We start from the raw sequence: 20607 nt of genomic DNA, 5'->3' as shown, positions 1-20607 counted from the left end.
TTTATATTTACTGTTTCTTCCCCCTCTTCTCTCCGGTAGACCCCGAGACCGATTCTGCCCTTGTGATCGACTACGTGGACGACGACCCCCTCCTTGCCAGAGCAACCAGGCAAGCAAACCCCCTTGAGATTCCGATATCGCCCATTTCTTTCCCTCTTATGCTTGCATTAGAAACTGCTACTGCTTTATGTATGACCCTATTCGGATGCATAGCCTGTTTTTGTTACCTGCTTTCATACCTTACCTGCTTATCCTAAACTGCTTAGTATATGTTGGTTAGAGATCCATCAGAGACCATCACCTTGTCCCAGTTGCCCCGCTTTATGTTCGATGACTCGATCAACGTGATCAACGTCCAGGCCCCGACACCGCACATCACTTTCCCCTTTTGTTGCTCGACTCTGCAGAGTTACCATTGAGTGCCGAGGGTGGAACCTCATACATCACTCCTGATGAGATCTCTGTAGTCTAGCTATCCGGTCGTGGTCATCGAGGGTGATTTCCTCCTTAACCACTTCCGCTACGGCTCTGTCATGCAACCCCTCAAGTGTGAACCTCGAGGGTGGATCCTCTTACGTTCACCTTGATGATAACATCGAGTGGAATTCACCGGGGGTGATTCCTCGGGTTTCCCCTTGGTGTTAGACACACAGTTACTATGGTTACTATGACTTTGCACTGAGCCATGTTACTAAAGATGGGTCAGCCCTAAGGGGTACCCGCGCAAGCTTAATAGCGAGTGATGTGGAGTCGGGTTGACCTGGAAGGTGCCCGCGAGATACTTACGAGGCATGGCCGGGCATTCTTAGCCCTTGTCGCAAGTACTCGAGACAAGGCGACTGGGTCACATCGATCGTGAGTCTCTGCTCGTTACCGTGCGTTCCTAATCCACTATGATTTGGATATTTGATCCGAGGGGCCTCTGGCCTGATAGCACTAACCATCATGTGGGCATAGTATGGCTGTTCTGCGTCGTATACATCAGCCGAAGCTTAATAGACGTCAGCGACTGAGAGGCGCACGCCGGGTTGGACTGCGTAAGCGCCTGCCTTGTTGAAGGAGGTAGCTAGGTCTACTCACCGGCCGCCCACGCAACGTGCAGGAGTTCCCGGGGAGATGGCCCATGACCCCTGGGGGCATAGGTTTAGTCCGGCGTGCTGGCCTCTCTATTAATCCTAGGTCGGGTTGCGGCGTATTGTTTGACCGAGGCCGGGAATGACCCAGGAAAGTGTGTCCGGCCGGAATTAATCGAGCACGGTGGGTAAGTTGGTGCACCCCTGCAGGGAAGAAAAGATCTATCGATAGCCTGTCCTACGGTAACGGACACTTGGAGTTGTATCCCGATCGATACAACTAGAACTGGATACTTGTGATGAGAAATGGATTGTGATGAGACTTGGATATGAGATGATAACTGGATAGTATGGCTCTGGGATTGCTTTGTCGCAAGGAGTCGAGAAAGGATCTCTGGCCGAGGTTGATAACACTTCTACTACTTTACTTTATGCTACTCTACTCCCTCCTGTTGTTGCAAGATGGTGGTTTCCAGAAGATGCTAGTCTTTGATAGGCTAGGCTTTCCCCTTCCCTTCTGGCATTTCTGCAGTTTAGTCCATAGATACAACCCATTCCTTTGATACAGATGCATACTTAGTTTAGATCTGATGTAAGTCTTGCGAGTACTTTGGATGAGTACTCACGGTTGCTTTGCTACTTCTTGTTCCCCCATACCCGATTGTTGCGACCAGATGACGGATCCCAGGAGCCAGACAACGCCACTAATGACTACTACTACCCGAAGGATGCCTACTACTACGTGACGGCCACTGACAACTTGGAGTAGTTAGGAGGCCTTGCCTTTTCGATCGTTGTTGCTTTTGTGCTAGCCTTCTTAAGGCAAACTTGTCTAACTTATGTCTATACACAGATTTTGTTGCTTCCGCTGACTCTTGTGTTTTCGAGCTTATGTATTCGAGCCCTCGAGGCCCCTGGCTTCTAATATAAAGCTTGTATTATTTTAATTTGTGTCTAGAGTTGTGTTGTGATATATTCCCGTGAGTCCTTGATCTTGATCGTACACATTTGCGCGTATGATTAGTGTATGATTGAATCGAGGGCGTCACAGATGATGGAGAGTAGCGGCGGTGCTAGGTCTGAGAGCTCGAGCGAGTTGAGGTCGAGCAGAGTAAATGAAGTATGAGGAAGGGAGGGGGTATTTTTAGCCACGGTGAAAAACTGCTCGTTCGAAGAATTTGGACGAATGTCTCCCTGACCCTTGCAATCCTAGCGACATGTGTCACCCATGTACAAAGAGGTGGAGGTCGTGGTAGATTGTGGGTGAGTAGTTCAATCCATCGTGGGATGCGGAACGGTTTGAGTGGCAAAAGCCAAAAATTCAGATATGAAAATTTTAACGTTTCATTCGCAAATTCTTCAGCTGAGAAGGACGCAGTGAAGATTTTAAACGGGTTTCAAATATAATGCACATGAGGAATTTGTGAACAGACTGGGTTGAGTTTAACATAGAGGGGGAACGGGTTCAATCACATTCACTTAGAAGAAAATCAACTTGAAGAATTAGCCATAAGTGAATGTTGTTGAGGACATGAAAACTCAAATATTATATATATATAGTGTTACTATTCATCACCCAGGGTGTATAATAAGTTATTATTCACCCGAGGTAATCTTACGATCGCTTCCCAAATAAATTACGTTTATAATATAAATAGTTACATGCATATTGATTCAATATGTAAAATTTGGTATAAAAACAAAAATATAGGTTATAAGACCATAAAAATCACATTTTATGTTTGTTTTACACTATGTTTTCACATTCGTAATTTTACGTAACATAAAATAATTTTTATGGTGAGTACATACTTTCTTACGTTCTCTTTTTATGTATGAAATACGACAAAATTTATGAAATATAAAAATACGGTGTATTGATGTCAAAATAGGGAGGGGGTGAAGAATAACTATTCCTCGCCCAAGGTGACGAATAGCGCGACCCTATATATATAGTCAATGAAGAACACTAGTCGAAAAGATGAAGACTTTGCAAAGTTGAAGAATTTGCAAAAAAGAAGAAAAACTCAAATTGAAGATTTTCAACTTTTGTTGGTGGCGTGACCCACCGTATAAAAACGATGATTTTAGAAGCCGCGTACAATTTGTCGTAGGGCTATGAGAATCAAATTCTTCATTAATTTATTCACACTTAGAGGGTTAGTCTTCATTAATTGAAGAAAAACGTTACTTCGTGTGTCGCACATCTAAGTCATCAATTTTGCATAAGTGTTAGGATGTGTGTCCTTTTAAAGAACATTAGAAGATTCTAAGATATTTAGCTCACATCACAACTTGCTAAATCTCTTCTCATCCAAGGGTTTTGTGAAGATATTCGCTAGTTGTTCTTCAGTCTCCACGTGGTCGATGGAGATGTCGCCCTTCAACACATGATCTCGAAGAAAATGATGACGAATCTGGATGTGCTTGGTCTTCGAGTGATGAACTGGTCTGTGAGCAATCTTGATGGCACTCTCGTTGTCATGGTAGAGAGGTACGTCCTTCATGTTGATGTCGTAGTCCTTGAGGGTTTGCTTCATCCATAGAAATTGAGCACAACAAGAACCAGCAGCAATGTACTCAGCTTCAGCAATAGAGAGTGATACGCAGTTCTGCTTCTTCGAGGACCAACATACTAAGGATCATCCGAGGAATGGCATGTGCTTGATGTTGACTTGCGATCCACTCGATCACCAGCATAGTTGAGTCAGAATATCCAATGAGATAAAAAACCGAGCCCCTGGGTGAAGGAAATATGACCTCGAGGCAATAATAAAGTTGTTATTTATATTTCCTTATATCATGATAAATGTTTATTATTCATGCTAGAATTGTATTAACCGGAAACTTAGTACATGTGTGAATACATAGACAAACAGAGTGTCCCTAGTATGCTGTATGCCTCTACTTGACTAGCTCGTTAATCAAAGATGGTTAAGTTTCCTAACCATGGACATGTGTTGTCATTTGATGAATGGGGTCACATCATTAGAGAATGATCTGATGGACTAGACCGATCCGTTAGCTTAGCACTATGATCGTCTAGTTTATTGCTATTGCTTTCTTCATGACTTATACATGTTTCTATGACTATGATATTATGAAACTCCCGAATACCGTAGGAACACTTAGTGTGCTATCAAACGTCACAACATAACTGGGTGATTATAAACATGCTCTACAGGTGTCTCCGATGGTGTTTGTTGTGTTCGCATAGATTAAGATTAGGATTTTTCACTCCGATTGTCGGAGAGGTATCTCTGGGCCCTCTCGGTAATGCACATCACTATAAGCCTTGCAAGCAATGTAGCTAATGAGTTAGTTGCGGGATGATGCATTACAGAACGAGTAAAGAGACTTGCCGGTAACGAGATTGAACTAGGTATGATGATACCGATGATCGAATCTCGGGCAAGTAACATACCGATGACAAAGGGAACAACATATGTTGTTGTGGGGTTTGACCGATAAAAATCTTCGTAGAATATGTAGGAGCCAATATGAGCATCCAGGTTCCGCTATTAGTTATTGACCGGAGATATGTCTCGGTCATGTCTACATAGTTCTCGAACCCGTAGAGTCCGCACGCTTAACGTTCGATGACGATTTGTATTATGAGTTATGTGATTTGATGACCGAAGTTTGTTCGGAGTCCCGGATGAGATCACGGACATGATGAGGAGTATCTAAATGGTCGAGACGTAAAGATCGATATAACTATATTCAGACATCGGAAAGGTTCTGAGTGGTTCGGGTATTTTTTGGAGTACCGGAGAGATATGGGAATTCGCCGGGGGAAGTATTGGGCCTTCATGGGCCTAGTAGCAGAAGAGAGGATGCAGGCCAAAGTGGGGTACCCGCTAGCCCAAACCGAATTGGATTAGGGGGGCGGTCCCCCTTTCCTTCTCTTCTTCCTCTCCTTCCTTTCTCTCCTACTTGTGTTGTCATTTTATGAACAGGGTCACATCATTAGAGAATGATGTGATGGACAAGACCCATCCGTTAGCTTAGCATAATGATCATTTAGTTTTATTGCTATTGCTTCTTCATGACTTATACATGTTCCTCTGACTATGAGATTATGCGACTTCGAAATACCGGAGGAACACCTTGTGTGCTATCAAACGTCACAATGTAACTGGGTGATTATAAAGATGCTCTACAGGTGTCTCTGATGGTATTTGTTGAGTTGGCATAGATTGAGATTAGGATTTGTTACTCCGTGTATTGGAGAGGTATCTCTGGGCCCTCTCGGTAATGCACACCACTATGAGCCTTGCAAGCAATGTGACTAATGAGTTAGTTACGTGATGATGCATTACGGAACAAGTAAAGAGATTTGCCAGTAACGAGATTGAACTAGGTATGAAGATACCGACGATCAAATCTCGGGAAAGTGACATACTGATGACAAAGGGAACAACGTATGTTGTTATGCAGTTTGACCGATAAAGATCTTCGTAGAATATGTAGGAACCAATATGAGCATCCAGGTTCTGCTATTGGTTATTGACTAGAGATGTGTCTCGGTCATGTCTACATAGTTCTCGAACCCGTAGGGTCCACACGCTTAACATTCAATGACGATTTGTATTATGAGTTATGTGATTTGATGACCGAAGCTCGTTCGGAGTCCCGAATGAGATCACGGACATGACGAGGAGTCTCAAAATGGTCGATAGGTAAAGATCGATATATTGGAAGGTTATATTCAGACACCGGAATGGTTCCGAAGTGTTTCGGGTATTTTTCGGAGTACCGAGAGGTTACCGGAACCCCCTGGGGAAGTAGTGGGCCTTAATGGGCTTTAGTGGAAAGGCGAGAAGGGCCGCAAAGGGTGGACACCCCCCCATGGCTGGTCCGAATTGGACTATGAGGGGGCGGCGCCCCCCTCTTTCCTTCTCCCTCTCTTCCTCCTTCCCTCTCTCTCCCTCTTGGAAAAGGAAGGGGACTCCAACTAGGATTGGGAATCCTAGTTGGACTCCCCTATGGTGCCGCTCCTCCTAGGCCGGCCTCCTCCTCCCCCCTCCTTTATATACGTGGGCAAGGGGGCACCCGAAAGTACAACAGACAATCCCTTAGCCATGTGCGGTGCCCCCCTCCATAGTTTACCACCTCGATCATATCGTCATAGTGCTTAGGCGAAGCCCTGCGCCGATAACTTCATCATCACCGTCGCCATGCCGTCGTGCCAATGGAACTCTCCCTCGTTCTCTACTGGATCAAGAGCTCGAGGGATGTCATCATGCTGAACGTGTGTAGAACACGAAGGTGTCATACGTTCGGTACTTTGATTGGTTGGATCGTGAAGACGTTCGACTACATCAACCGCGTTACTAAATGCTTCCGCTTTCGGTCTACGAGGGTACGTAGACACACTCTCTCCGTCTCATTGCTATTCATATCCTAGATAGATCTTGCGTGATCGTAGGAAATGTTTTGAAATACTGCGTTCCCCAACATTGGGATACCATAATCCAAGTGTTGGAGTGTGAGCTAGATATCGAAGAACATGTTTCACAACCTTATGGCGTGATTCCTTCGGTGTAGCTTGAAAACGGGCACACATGCAAACACTAAGCATAATATCTAGCCTAGATGCACATAGATACAATAAAGAGCCAATCATGGAGCGGTATACCTTTTGATTGAAGTCTTTACCATTTTCATCGATGCATAGATGGTCATTAGTGGGCATAGGGATTTTGACGCCTTGGCAATCTTGCATGCCGAACTTACTCAACACATCTTTGAGGTATTTCTCTTGAGATATGAAGATGTCATTGCGTTGTTGACGAATTTGAATACCTAAGAAGAATTTATATTCTCCCATCATAGACATTTGATATTCCTCACTCATCATATAGGCAAATTCGTCACTGTAGCGTTGGTTAGTACAGTCAAAGATAATATCATCATATATATTTGGCACACTAATAATTCATCATAATAAGTTTTGGTGAAAAGAGTTGGGTCAAGTGAACCGGGTTTGAAGCCTTTCTTGATGAGGAATTCCTTCAAAGTATCATACCACGCCCGAGGGGCCTGCTTGAGGCCATAGATGGCCTTATTGAGTCTGAAGACTTTGTCAAGATGCTTAGAAAACCTGGTGGTTGAGCAACATATACTTCTTCTTCAAGCTTACCATTGAGGAATACACTTTTCACATCCATTTGATATAAGATGATATTATGATGGTTAGCATAAGCAAGGAATATGCGAATAGCCTCAAGTCTAGCAACAGGTGTGAAAGTTTCATCGAAATCAGTTCCTTCAACCTGTGTGTAGCCTTGAGCTACAAGACGAGCCTTATTCCTCAGGTAGGTGCTCTCTTTGCAAGCCGTTAGTTTCATCAAACCGCACATCTACAGTTTCAACAACCTTGTGGTGATAGGTGTTGAAGACTCTCTAGGTGTGCGAGTCCATCCCATAACCAAGCATAAAACCCTCCTGTGCTTTCGGTGCAAATTTAGAATTGTGATGAGGATCTCTAATCCATCATTTTGCACCCAAGACTTTGAAATAACTCACATTGGTTTTCTTGTCAGTGAGGAGTTCATATGAGGTCTTGTTGAAAAATTTGTGAAGATATACCCTATTGATGATGTGGCACGTAATGTCAATTGCCTCGGGCCAAAAGCAAGGAGGTGTCTTGTATTCATCAATCATAGTGCGAGCCATCTCAACAATAGTCTTGTTATTGCGCTCTACGACGCCATTCTGCTGAGGAGTGTATGGGACAAATAACTCATGAGTAATGCCAAGTTCATCAAGATAGTCATCAAGACCAGTATTCTTGAACTCGGTCCCATTTTCACTCCTGATGTGCTTGATCTTCACACCGAAATTCGTCAAGGCCCTTGAGGAAAATCATTTGAAGACTTCTTGCACTTCAGTTTTGTAAGTGATGATATGCACCCAGGTGTAATGAGAATAGTCATCAAAAAATAACGAAGCCATATAGTGATGCTGCATTTGTTAGTGTGGTATAATGAGTAGGGCCAAAGAGATCCACGTGAAGCAATTCAAAAGGACGAGTGGTAGTCATGATAGTCGTTAAGGGATGCTTGGACTTGGTCATCTTTCCAGCCTCACAAGCCCCACAAAGATGATCTTTGAGGAATTTGACACCCTCGATGCCAATGACATGCTTCTTCTTCGCGAGGGTATGTAAGTTCCTCATGCCAGCATGACCTAGTCGTGGATGCCATAACCAGCCTTCTGAAGCTTTTGCAAGTAGACATGTGGCAGGTTGTGATCATGTAGAGAAATCAACAATATACAACTCTCCTATCCTAAAGCCTCCGAAGACTTTGGAATTGTCAGATTCCATGAGCACAATGCAACGATATTTGCCAAAGACGACAACCATATCAAGATCACAAAGCATTGAGACAGACATGAGGTTGAATCCTAGGGACTCGACAAGCATGACTTTGCCCATGTGTCGATCCTTTGAGATCTCAACCCTACCTAGACCCAATACCTTGCTTTTGCCTTTGTCAGCGTAGGTGATATGCTTCAGATGCGACGGAGATAAAGCAGTGTCCATCAATAAGTTATTTTCACATGTCATGTGATTTGTACATCCACTGTCGAGGACCCACTCAGTAGCTTTGGGTTGATCATCCTGCAGATGAATTAGTGCATCTTACAAACTCATATACTTCGTTGGTGAAGAATATGACATCAAATTCATTAGATAGAATTTCATCAAGCAGTACAACAGATATAACAGTATGAGGACGTGAGAAATGAGTAATTCATTTCTTCATGATTAGCTTGCGTCCTTTCAAGCATATTCAGGTCTCTACCAAATTCTTCAGACGTTCAAGTTCTTCTGGAGACCTGACCCTGCATAAGAGATTAGTTCTTTTTCTTCACCACCCACATCTAGAGGGGTGGCAAAGAGTTCATCATTCTGCGAGCTCCATAAGAGAATTGTGGCATTGAAGCCAGTGCAGTACATTCACAGAAGAGGGGTTATAGTATGCATATGAATAAGAAGAGAAATTCTTCGAGGACTTATGAACATAATGATTTGAAGAATAATGCACATATTCTTAGCTCCTAGATTTTCCCTACGAAACAGAAGTGTTAGCACGATCATGTTCATATGAGGATTTCAATCCACGTGAGGAATTTGAACCATATGAGGAATTTGGTCCGTATGAGGACTTGGATCCATATGAAGCCTTTGGTCCATATGAAGAATTTGATCCGAGATTCCTATTCTTCACAGGTGGTGTCATGAGGACATTCACCTGAAGACTTTCAAGGCACCTTTTGGGAACCCAGATTTTCTTCATAGGGGGACCGTTCCTGCAGTTAGTTCCAACATATCTAGCAAATACTTCACCATTCTGATATTTGAACAATTTATAGTTGGAGTCAAATAACTCACCGGATGAATATGAAGATTCACATGTAAAGCCAGATAAAGTGGATGGATCTACGGGAGGTCCTTTCACAGCAACCCATGAGGTTTTGGGATACTACTCAGGTTTCTAGTATGTCCCATCAGCATCGAGTTTCCTCTCAAAGGCAATACCCTCTTTCCTAGGGTTTCTATTGAGGATCTGCTTTTTCAGCACATCACAAAGAGCCTGATTCCCTTTGAGGCTTTTGTACATGCCCGCCACATACAATTCCTTCAACCCTGCATTATCGTCAGTGATACTTGTGGTATCCTTACATGAGGAATTTGTGACCATAGAGACAATTGAAGAATTTGCAGCAATAGAAGCATTTGAACTTTCAGGTGAAGAATTAGTAGATTCATGTTCAATGCATTTCAAACATGGTGGAATAAATTCTTGCTGAGCGGAACTGATCTGTTGAGCAAGCAATGAATCATTTTCCTTCTAAAGATCTTCATAACTCACCCCTAGCTTCTCAAGATCTTGCTTTCTTTGAAGCAATTCATAAGAAAGCTTCTCATGATCGGCTAGGAGAGTGTGATGATGACTTTGAAGGTTATCAAATTTAGACTATAGTCGCTGAAGATCATTAGTCATAGTTTGAGTTCGATCCATTTCTTCACCCCAACAGGTCATCACTTTTGTCTAGCAGATTTTGAACCCTTTCCAAAGCTTTTTGTTGTTTAGTGGAAATAGTAGCAAGCTTGGAATAGCTAGGTCCAAAATCATCATCAGATTCATCATCACTAGATTTAGATGAGGAATATTTGGGTACCTTTGCACCTTTTGCCATCAGGCATGGTGCTAAAGATGATGGTTCAGGTTTGAAAGTCATCGTTTTGAGTCAGTCCTTGAACTCATCAAACCAGGGATCATGACGAGTTCGATGACCTTCATAGACGTCAGAGATTTGATCCCAGGTAATCTTCGCATTGCAGATATGCATAATGAGCCTGGACAGATTTCTGGATAGGCAGGAGCAGATGATGTCCTTTGCCATAGTGTCCAACCGTGTGTACTTGGAAATGCCATCAGCATGCGCTATCTTGTATAGATCGGTAAGACCAATCTCAATTACGGTCCACATCTTGCTGTTCATCGCCATGAGGCGCTTCCTCATCATAAATGATCACGTGATCCATATCAACTAAACCATGTACGATCATCACGTGAGATGGAGTAGTTTTCAATGGTGAACATCACTATGTTGATCATATCTACTATATGATTCACGCTCGACCTTTCGGTCTCAGTGTTCCGAGGCCATATCTGCATATGCTAGGCTTGTCAAGTTTAACCCGAGTATTCTGCATGTGCAAAACTGGCTTGCAATTGTTGTATGTGAACGTAGAGCTTATCACACCTGATCATCACGTGGTGTCTCAGCACGAAGAACTATCGCAACGGTGCATACTCAGGGAGAACACTTATACCTTGAAATTTTAGTAAGGGATCATCTCATAATGCTACCGCCGTACTAAGAAAAATAAGATGCATAAAAGATAAACATCATATGAAATCAAAATATGTGACATGATATGGCCATTATCATCTTGTGCCTTTGATCTCCATCTCCAAAGTACTGTCATGATCTCCATCATCACCTGCATGACACCATGATCTCCATCATCTTGATCTTTATCAATGTGTCGTCACATGGTCGTCTTGCCAACTATTGCTTTTGTAACTATTGCTATCGCATAGTGATAAAGTAAAGCAATTGTATGGTGCTTGCATCTTATGCAATAAAGAGACAACCATAAGGCTCCTGCCAGTTGCCGATAACTTTAACAAAACATGATCATCTCATACAACAATTTATATCTCATCATGTCTTGACCATATCACATCACAACATGCCCTGCAAAAACAAGTTAGACATCCTCTACTTTGTTGTTGTTAGTTATATGTGGCTGCTACGGGCTTCTAGCAAGAACCGTTCTTACCTATGCATCAAAACCACAACGATTTTTCATCAAATGTGTTGTTTTAACCTTCAACAAGGACTGGGCGTAGTCACACTCAATTCAACTAAAGTTGGAGAAACAGACACCCACTAGCCACCTGTGTGCAAAGCATGGCAGTAGAACCAGTCTCATGAATGCATTCATGTAATGTCGGTCTGGGCCGCTTCATCCAACAATACCGCCGAATCAAAGTATGATATGCTGGTAAGCAGTATGACTATTATCGCCCACAACTCTTTGTGTTCTACTCGTGCATATAACATCTACGAATAGACCTGGCTCGGATGCCACTGTTGGGAACGCAGTATTTCAAAAAAAAATCCTATGATCACAAAAGATCTATCTAGGAGATGCATAGCAATGAGAGGGGAGAGTGTGTCTACGTACCCTCATAGACCGAAAGAGGAAGCGTTTAGTAACGCGGTTGATGTAGTCGAACATTTTCGCGATCCAACCGATCAAGTACCGAACACACGGCACCACCGCGATATGCACACGTTCAGCTTGGTGACGTCCCTTGAACTCTAGATCTAGCTGAGGCTGAGGGAGAGTTTCGTTAGCACGACGGCGTGGTGACGGTGATGATGAAGTTACCGACGCAGGGCTTTGCCTAAGCACTACGATAATATGACCGAGGTGGAAATCTGTGGAGGAGGGCACCGCACATGGCTAAGAAATCAACTTGTGTGTCTATGGGGTGCCCCCTCCCCTGTATATAAAGGAGGGGAAGAGGAGGAGGGTCGACCACAAGGGGCGCGCCCTAAGGGGGTATTCCTACTCCCAGTAGGAGTAGGTTCCCCCCTTTCCTAGTCCAAGTAGGAGAGAAAGGAAGGAGAGGAAGAAGAGAAGGAAAGGGGGACCGACCCCCCTAATCTAATTCGGTTTGGGCTAGGGGGCACGCGCCCCACTTTGGCCTGCCTCCTCTCTTCCACTACTAGGCCCATCAAGGCCCAATACTTCCCCCACGAATTCCCGTAACTCTCCGATATTCTGAAAAATACCCGAACACTCTCCGATATTCTGAAAAATACCCAAACCACTCAGAACCTTTCCGATGTCCGAATATAGCCTTCCAATATATCTATCTTTACGTCTCGACCATTTCGAGACTCCTCGTCATGTCTGTGATCTCATCCGGGACTCCGAACAAACATCGGTCATCAAATCACATAACTCATAATAAAAATCGTCATCAAACGTTAAGCGTGCGGACCCTATGGGTTCGAGAACTATGTAGACATGACCGAGACATATCTCCAGTCATTAACCAATAGCGGAACCTGGATGCTCATATTGGCTCCTACATATTCTACCAAGATTTTTATCGATCAAACCACACAACAACATACGTTGTTCCCTTTGTCATCGGTATGTTACTTGCCCGAGATTCGATCGCCGGTATCATCATACCTAGTTCAATCTCGTTACTGGCAAGTCTCTTTACTCATTCCGTAATGCATCATCCCGCAACTAACTCATTAGCTACATTGCTTGCAAGGCTTATAGTGATGTGCATTACCGAGAGGGCCCAGAGATACCTCTCCGACAATCGGAGTGACAAATCCTAATCTTAATCTATGCAACTCAACAAACACCATCGGAGACACCTGTAGAGAATCTTTATAATCACCCAGTTACATTGTGACGTTTGATAGCACACTAAGTGTTCCTTCGGTATTCGGGAGTTGCATAATCTCATAGTCATAGGAACATGTATAATTCATGAAGAAAGCAATAGCAATAAACTAAATGATCATAGTGCTAAGCTAACGGATGGGTCTTGTCCATCACATCATTCTCTAATGATGTGATCCTGTTCATCAAATGACAACACATGTCAATGGCCAGGAAACTTAACCATCTTTGATTAATGAGCTAGTCTAGTAGAGGCATACTAGGGACACTCTATTTGTCTATGTATTCACACATATACTAAGTTTCCGATTAATACGATTCTAGCATGAATAATATACATTTATCATGATATAAGGAAATATAAATAACAACTTTATTATTGCCTCTAGGGCATATTTCCTTCAGTATCCCACTTGCACTAGAGTCAATAATCTAGTTCACATCGTCATGTGATTTAACACCAATAGTTCACATATTTATGTGATCAGTTCACATCTCCATGTGACTAATACCCAAAGGGTTTTCTAGAGTCAATAATCTAGTTCACAGATCTATGTGATTCACACCCAAAGAGTGATCATGTTTTGCTTGCGAGAGAAATTTAGTCAACGGGTCTGCCACATTCAGAGCCGTATGTATTTTGCAAATTTTCTATGTCTACAATGCTCTGCACGGAGCTACTCTAGGTAATTGCTCCCACTTTCAATATGTATCCAGATTGATACTCAGAGTCATCCGGATCGGTGTAAAAGCTTGCATCGGCGTAACTCTTTACGACGAACTCTTTATCACCTTCATAATCGAGAAATATCTCCTTAGTCTTCTAAGGATATTTTTAACCGCTGTCAAGTGATCCACTCCTGTATCATTATTGTACCCTCTTGCCAAACTCTTGGTGAGGTACACAATAGGCCTGGTACATAGCAAAGCATACTTTATAGAACCTATGGTTGAGGCATAGGAATGAATTTTCTTCTCTTTCTATTTTCTGCCATGGTCGGGTTTTGAGTCTTTACTCAACTTCACACCTTGCAACACAGGCAAGAACTCCTTCTTTGACTGTTCCATTTTGAACTACTTCAAAATCTTGTCAAGGTATGTACTCATTGAAAAAACTTATCAAGTGTCTTGATCTATCTCTATAGATCTTGATGCTCAATATGTAAGAAGCTTCACTGAGGTCTTTCTTTGAAAACCTCCTTTCAAATACTCCTTTATGCTTTCCATAAAATTCTACATTATTTCCGATCAACAATATGTCATTCACATATACTTATCAGAAAAGCTGTAGTGCTCCCACTCACTTTCTTGTAAATACAGGCTTCTCCAAAAGTCTGTATAAAACCATATGCTTTGATCACAATCAAAGCGTATATTCCAACTCCGAGAGGCTTGCACCAGTTCATAAATGGATTGCTGGAGCTTCCACACTTTGTTAGTACCTTTGGGATCGACAAAACCTTCTGGTTGCATCACATACAACTCTTCTTTAAGATATCCATTAAGGAATGCAGTTTTGACATCCATTTGCCAAATTTCATAATCATAAAATGTGGAAATTGCTAACATGATTCGGACGGACTTAAGCATCACTACGAGTCAGAAAATCTTATCGTAGTCAACACCTTGAACTTGTCGAAAACTTTTTTCAACAATTCGAGCTTTATAGATAGTAACACTACTATTAGCGTCCATCTTCCTCTTGAAGATCCATTTATTCTCAATGGCTCTCTGATTATCGAGAAAGTTAATCAAAGTCCGTACTTTGTTCTCATACATGGATCCCATCTCAGATTTCATGGCCTGAAGCCATTTCACGGAATCTGGGCTCATCATTGCTTCCTCATAGTTCGTAGGTTCGTCATGGTCAAGTAACATGACCTCCAGAACAGGATTACCGTACCACTCTGGTGCGGATCTTACTCTGGTTGACCTACAAGGTTCGGTAGTAACTTGATCCGAAGTTTCATGATCATCATCACTAGCTTCCTCACTAATTGGTGTAGGAATCAATGGAAATGATTTCTGTGATGAACCACTTTCCAATAAGGGAGCAGGTACAGTTACCTCATCAAGTTCTACTTTCCTCCCACTCACTTCTTTCAAGAGAAACTCCTTCTCTAGAAAGTATCTATTCTTAGCAATAAATATCTTGCCTTTGGATCTATGATAGAAGGTATACCCAATAGTTTCCTTTGGGTATCCTATAAAGACACATTTCTCGGATTTGGGTTTGAGCTTATCAGGCTGAAACTTTTTCACATAAGCATCGCAACTCCAAACTTTAAGAAACGACAACTTAGGTTTCTTGATAAACCACAGTTCATGCAGTGTCGTCTCAACGGATTTTTAGACGGTGCCTTATTTAACGTGAATGCAGCTGTCTCTAATGCATAACCCCAAAACGATAGTGGTAAATCGATAAGAGACATCATAGATTGCACCATATCTAATAAAGTACAGTTACGATGTTCGGACACACCATTACGCTGTGGTGTTCCAGGTGGTGTGAGTTGCGAAACTATTCCACATTGTTTCAAATAAAGGCCAAACTCATAACTCAAATATTCGCCTCTGCGATTAGATCGTAGAAACTTTATTTTCTTGTTATGATGATTCTCAACTTCACTCTGAAATTCTTTGAACTTTTCAAATGTTTCAGACTTATGTTTCATTAATTAGATATACCCATATCTGCTTAAATCATATATGAGGTCTGAAAATAACGATACCCGCCGCGAGCCTCAACACTCATCGCACCGCATACATCGGTATGTATTATTTCCAATAAGTCAGTGGTTCGCTCCATTGTTTCGGAGAACGGAGTCTTAGTCATCTTGCCCATGAGGCATGGTTCGCAAGCATCAAGTGATTCATAATCAAGTGATTCCAAAAGCCCATCAGCATGGATTTTCTTTATGCGCTTTACACCAATATGACCTAAACGACAGTGCCACAAATATGTTGTACTATCATTATCAACTTTGAATCTTTTGGTATCAATATTATGAATATCTGTATCACTACAATTGAGATTCAATAAACCCTTTACATTTGGTGTATGACCATAGAAGGTTTTATTCATGTAAACAAAACAATAATTATTCTCGGACTTAAATGAATAACCGTATTGCAATACACATGATCCAATCATATTCATGCTCAACGCAAACACCAAATAACATTTATTTTAGGTTCAACACTAATCCTGAAGGTAAAGGGAGTGTGGGACGGTGATCTTATCAACCTTGGGATCACTTCCAACACACATCATCACTTCGCCCTTAACTAGTCTCTGTTTATTTTGCAACTCCTGTTTCGAGTTACTACTCTTAGCAACTGAACCAGTATCAAATACCGAGGGGTTCTATAAACACTAGTAAAGTACACATCAATAACATGTATATCAAATTTACCTTTTTTCACCTTTGCCATCCTTCTTATCCACCAAGTATCTAGGGTAGTTCCACTTCCGATGACCATTTCCTTTGCAGTAGAAGCACTCAGTTTCAGGCTTGGGTCTAGCTTTGGGCTTCTTCATGGGAGTGGCAACTTGCTTGCCATTCTTCTTGAAGTTCCCTTTCTTTCCCTTGCCCTTTTACTTGAAACTAGTGGTCTTGTCAACCATCATCACTTGATGCTTTTCTTGATTTCTACCTTCGCCGATTTCAGCATCGCGAAGAGCTCGGGGAATCGTTTTCATCATCCCTTGCATATTATAGTTCATCACGAAATTCCGGTAACTTGGTGATAGTGACTAGAGAACTCTATCAATCACTATCTTATCTGTAAGATTAACTCCCACTTGATTCAAGCGATTGTAGTACTCAGACATTCTGAGCACATGCTCACTGGTTGAGCTATTCTCCTCCATCTTGTAGGGAAAATAGTTTTTTTTGACTATGGACTGTGGGGCAAAACCCCCACAGCAGATCAAAACTTTATTGAAATAAATAACAGATAGACCAAGTTGATTACAAGGAGTAACCAGAGGTCTCATACCTCTCGACACGGGCATGAGTATGAAATACCAATTTCAACTCTTAGAACATATTATATGTTCCGTGGCGTTCGAAATGTTTTTGAAGTCCTGGTTCTAAGCCGTAAAGCATGGTGCAGTAAACTATTAAGTAGTCATCATATCGAGCTTTGTCAAATGTTCATAACATGTGCATCTGCTCCTGCAATAGGTCTGTCACCTAGCGGTGCAACAAGGACATAATTCTTCTGTGCAACAATGAGGATAATCCTCATATCACGGACATAGTCCGCATCATTGCTACTATTATCTTTCAACTTCTTTTTCTCTAGGAACATATCATAAATAAAGCGGGGAAGTTATACGCGAGCTATTGATCTACAACATAGATATGCAAATACTATCAGGACTAAGTTCATGATAAATTTAAGTTCAGTTAATCATGTTACTTAAGAACTCACACTTAGATAAACATCCCTCGAGTCATCTAAATGACCGCGTGATTCATATCAACTAAACCATGCCCGATCATCACGTGAGATGGAGTAGTTTTCAATGGTGAACATCACTATGTTGATCATATCTACTATATGATTCACGCTCGACCTTTCGGTCTCAGTGTTCCGAGGCCATATGTGCATATGCTAGGCTCATCAAGTTTAACCCGAGTATTCTGCATGTGCAAAACTGTCTTGCACCCGTTGTATGTGAACGTAGAGCTTATCACACCCGATCATCACGTGGTGTCTCAGCACAAAGAATGGTCGCAACAGTGCATACTCAGGGAGAACACTTATACCTTGAAAGTAAGGGATCATCTCATAATGCTACCGCCGTACTAAGCAAAATAAGATGCATAAAAGAAAAACATCATATGCAATCAAAATATGTGACATGATATGGCCATTATCATCTTGTGCCTTTGATCTCCATCTCCAAAGTACTGTCATGATCTCCATCGTCACCGGCATGACACCATGATCTCCATCATCTTGATCTTTATCAATGTGTCGTCACATGGTCGTCTCGTTAACTATTGCTTTTGCAACTATTGCTATCGCATAGCGATAAAGTAAAGCAATTATATGGTGCTTGCATCTTATGCAACAAAGAGACAACCATAAGGCTCATGCCAGTTGCCGATAACTTTAAGAAAACATGATCATCTCATACAAAAATTTATATCTCATCACATCTTGACCATATCACATCACAACATGCCCTTCAGAAACAAGTTAGACGTCCTCTACTTTGTTGTTGCAAGTTTTACGTGGCTGCTACGGGCTTCTAGCAAGAACCGTTCTTACCTACGTATCAGAACCACAACGATTTTTCATCAGGTGTGTTGTTTTAACCTTCAACAAGGACTGGGTGTAGTCACATTCAATTCAACTAAAGCTGGAGAAACAGACACCCATTAGCCACCTGTGTGCAAAGCACGGTGGTAGAACCAGTCTCATGAACACGGTCATGTAATGTCGGTCTGGGCCGCTTCATCCAACAATACCACCGAATCAAAGTATGACATGCTGGTAAGCAACAATGACTATTATCGCCCACAACTCTTTGTGTTCTACTCGTGCATATAACATCTATGCATAGACCTGGCTCGGATGCCACTGTTGGGGAACACAGTATTTCAAAAAAATTCCTACGATCACGCAAGATCTATCTAGGAGATGCATAGGAAAGAGAGGGGAGAGTGTGTCTACGTACCCTTGTAGACCGAAAGCGGAAGCGTTTTGTAACACGGTTGATGTAGTCGAACGTCTTCGCGATCCAACCGATCATGTACTGAACGCACGGCACCTCCGCGATCTGCACACGTTCAGCTCGGTGACGTCCCTCGAACTATAGATCCAGCTGAGGCCGAGGGAGAGTTTCGTCAGCACGACGGCGTGGTGACAATGATGATGAAGTTACCGACGCAGGGCTTCGCCTAAGCTCTACGACAATATGACCGAGGTGGAAATCTGCGGAGGGGGGCACCAAAGACGGCTAAGAAATCAACTTGTGTGTCTATGGGGTGCCCCCTCCCCCGTATATAAAGGAGGGGAGGAGGAGGAGGGCCGGCCACAAGGGGCGTGCCCTAAGGGGGGATTCCTACTCCTAGTAGGAGTAGGTTTCCCCCTTTCCTAGTCCAAGTAGGAGAGAAAGGAAGGAGAGGAAGAAGAGAAGGAAAGGGGGGTCGGCCCCCCTAGTCCAATTCGGTTTGGGCTAGGGGGGCGCGCGCCCCAATTTGGTCTGCCTCCTCTCTTCCACTACTAGGCCCATGAAGGCCCAATACTTCCCCCGGCGAATTCCCGTAACTCTCCGGTACTCCGAAAAATACCCGAACCACTCAGAACCTTTCCAATGTCTGAATATAGCCTTCCAAAATATCAATCTTTACGTCTTGACCATTTCGAGACTCCTTGTCATGTCCGTGATCTCATCCGGAACTCCAAACAAACTTCGGTCATCAAATCACATAACTCATAATACAAATCGTCATCGAACGTTAAGCGTGCGGACCCTACTGGTTCGAGAACTATGTATACATGACCGAGACAATACTCCGGTCAATAACCGATAGCGGAACCTAGATGCTCATATTGGCTCCTACAAATTTTACGAAGATTTTTATCGGTCAAACCGCACAACAACATAGGTTGTTCCCTTTGTCATCGGTATGTTACTTGCCCAAGATTTGATCGTCGGTATCATCATACCTAGTTCAATCTCGTTACCGGCAAGTCTCTTTACTCGTTCCGTAATGCATCATCCCGCAAATAACTCATTAGCTACATTACTTGCAAGGCTTATAGTGATGTGCATTACCGATAGGGCCCAGAGATACCTCTCCGACAATCGGAGTGACAAATCATAATCTTGATCTATGCCAACTCAACAAATACCATCGGAGACACCTGTAGAGCATCTTTATAACCACCCAATTACGTTGTAACATTTGATAGCACCCTAAGTGTTCCTCCGGTATTCGGAAGTTGCATAATCTCATAGTCATAGGAACATGTATAAGAAGAAAGCAATAGAAATAAACTAAAAGATCATAGTGCTAAGCTAACGGATGGGTCTTGTCCATCACATCATTCTCTAATGATGTGATCCCGTTCATCAAATGACAAGACATGTCAATGGCTAGGAAACTTAACCATCTTCGATTAACGGGCTAGTCTAGTAGAGGCATACTAGGGACACTCTGTTTGTATATGTATTCACACATGTACTAAGTTTCCGATTAATACAATTCTAGCATGAATAATAAACATTTATCATGATATAAGGAAATATGAATAGCTACTTTATTATTGTCTCTAGGGCATATTTCCTTGAATAACGAGCTCAATGTGACTATGGAGTTAGCCACGGGATCATGCGTTACGGAACGAGTAAAGAGACTTGCCGGTAACGAGATTGAACGAGGTATAGAGATACCGACGATCGAATCTCGGGCAAGTAACATACCGATAGACAAAGGGAATTGTATACGAGATTGATTGAATCCTCGAAATCGTGGTTCATCCAATGAG

The sequence above is a fragment of the Triticum urartu genome, chromosome 6 (genome assembly GCF_003073215.2).
Source record: "Triticum urartu cultivar G1812 chromosome 6, Tu2.1, whole genome shotgun sequence".
In the NCBI taxonomy this organism is placed as follows: Eukaryota; Viridiplantae; Streptophyta; class Magnoliopsida; order Poales; family Poaceae; genus Triticum; species Triticum urartu.
This window is presented reverse-complemented; position numbering follows the sequence as displayed.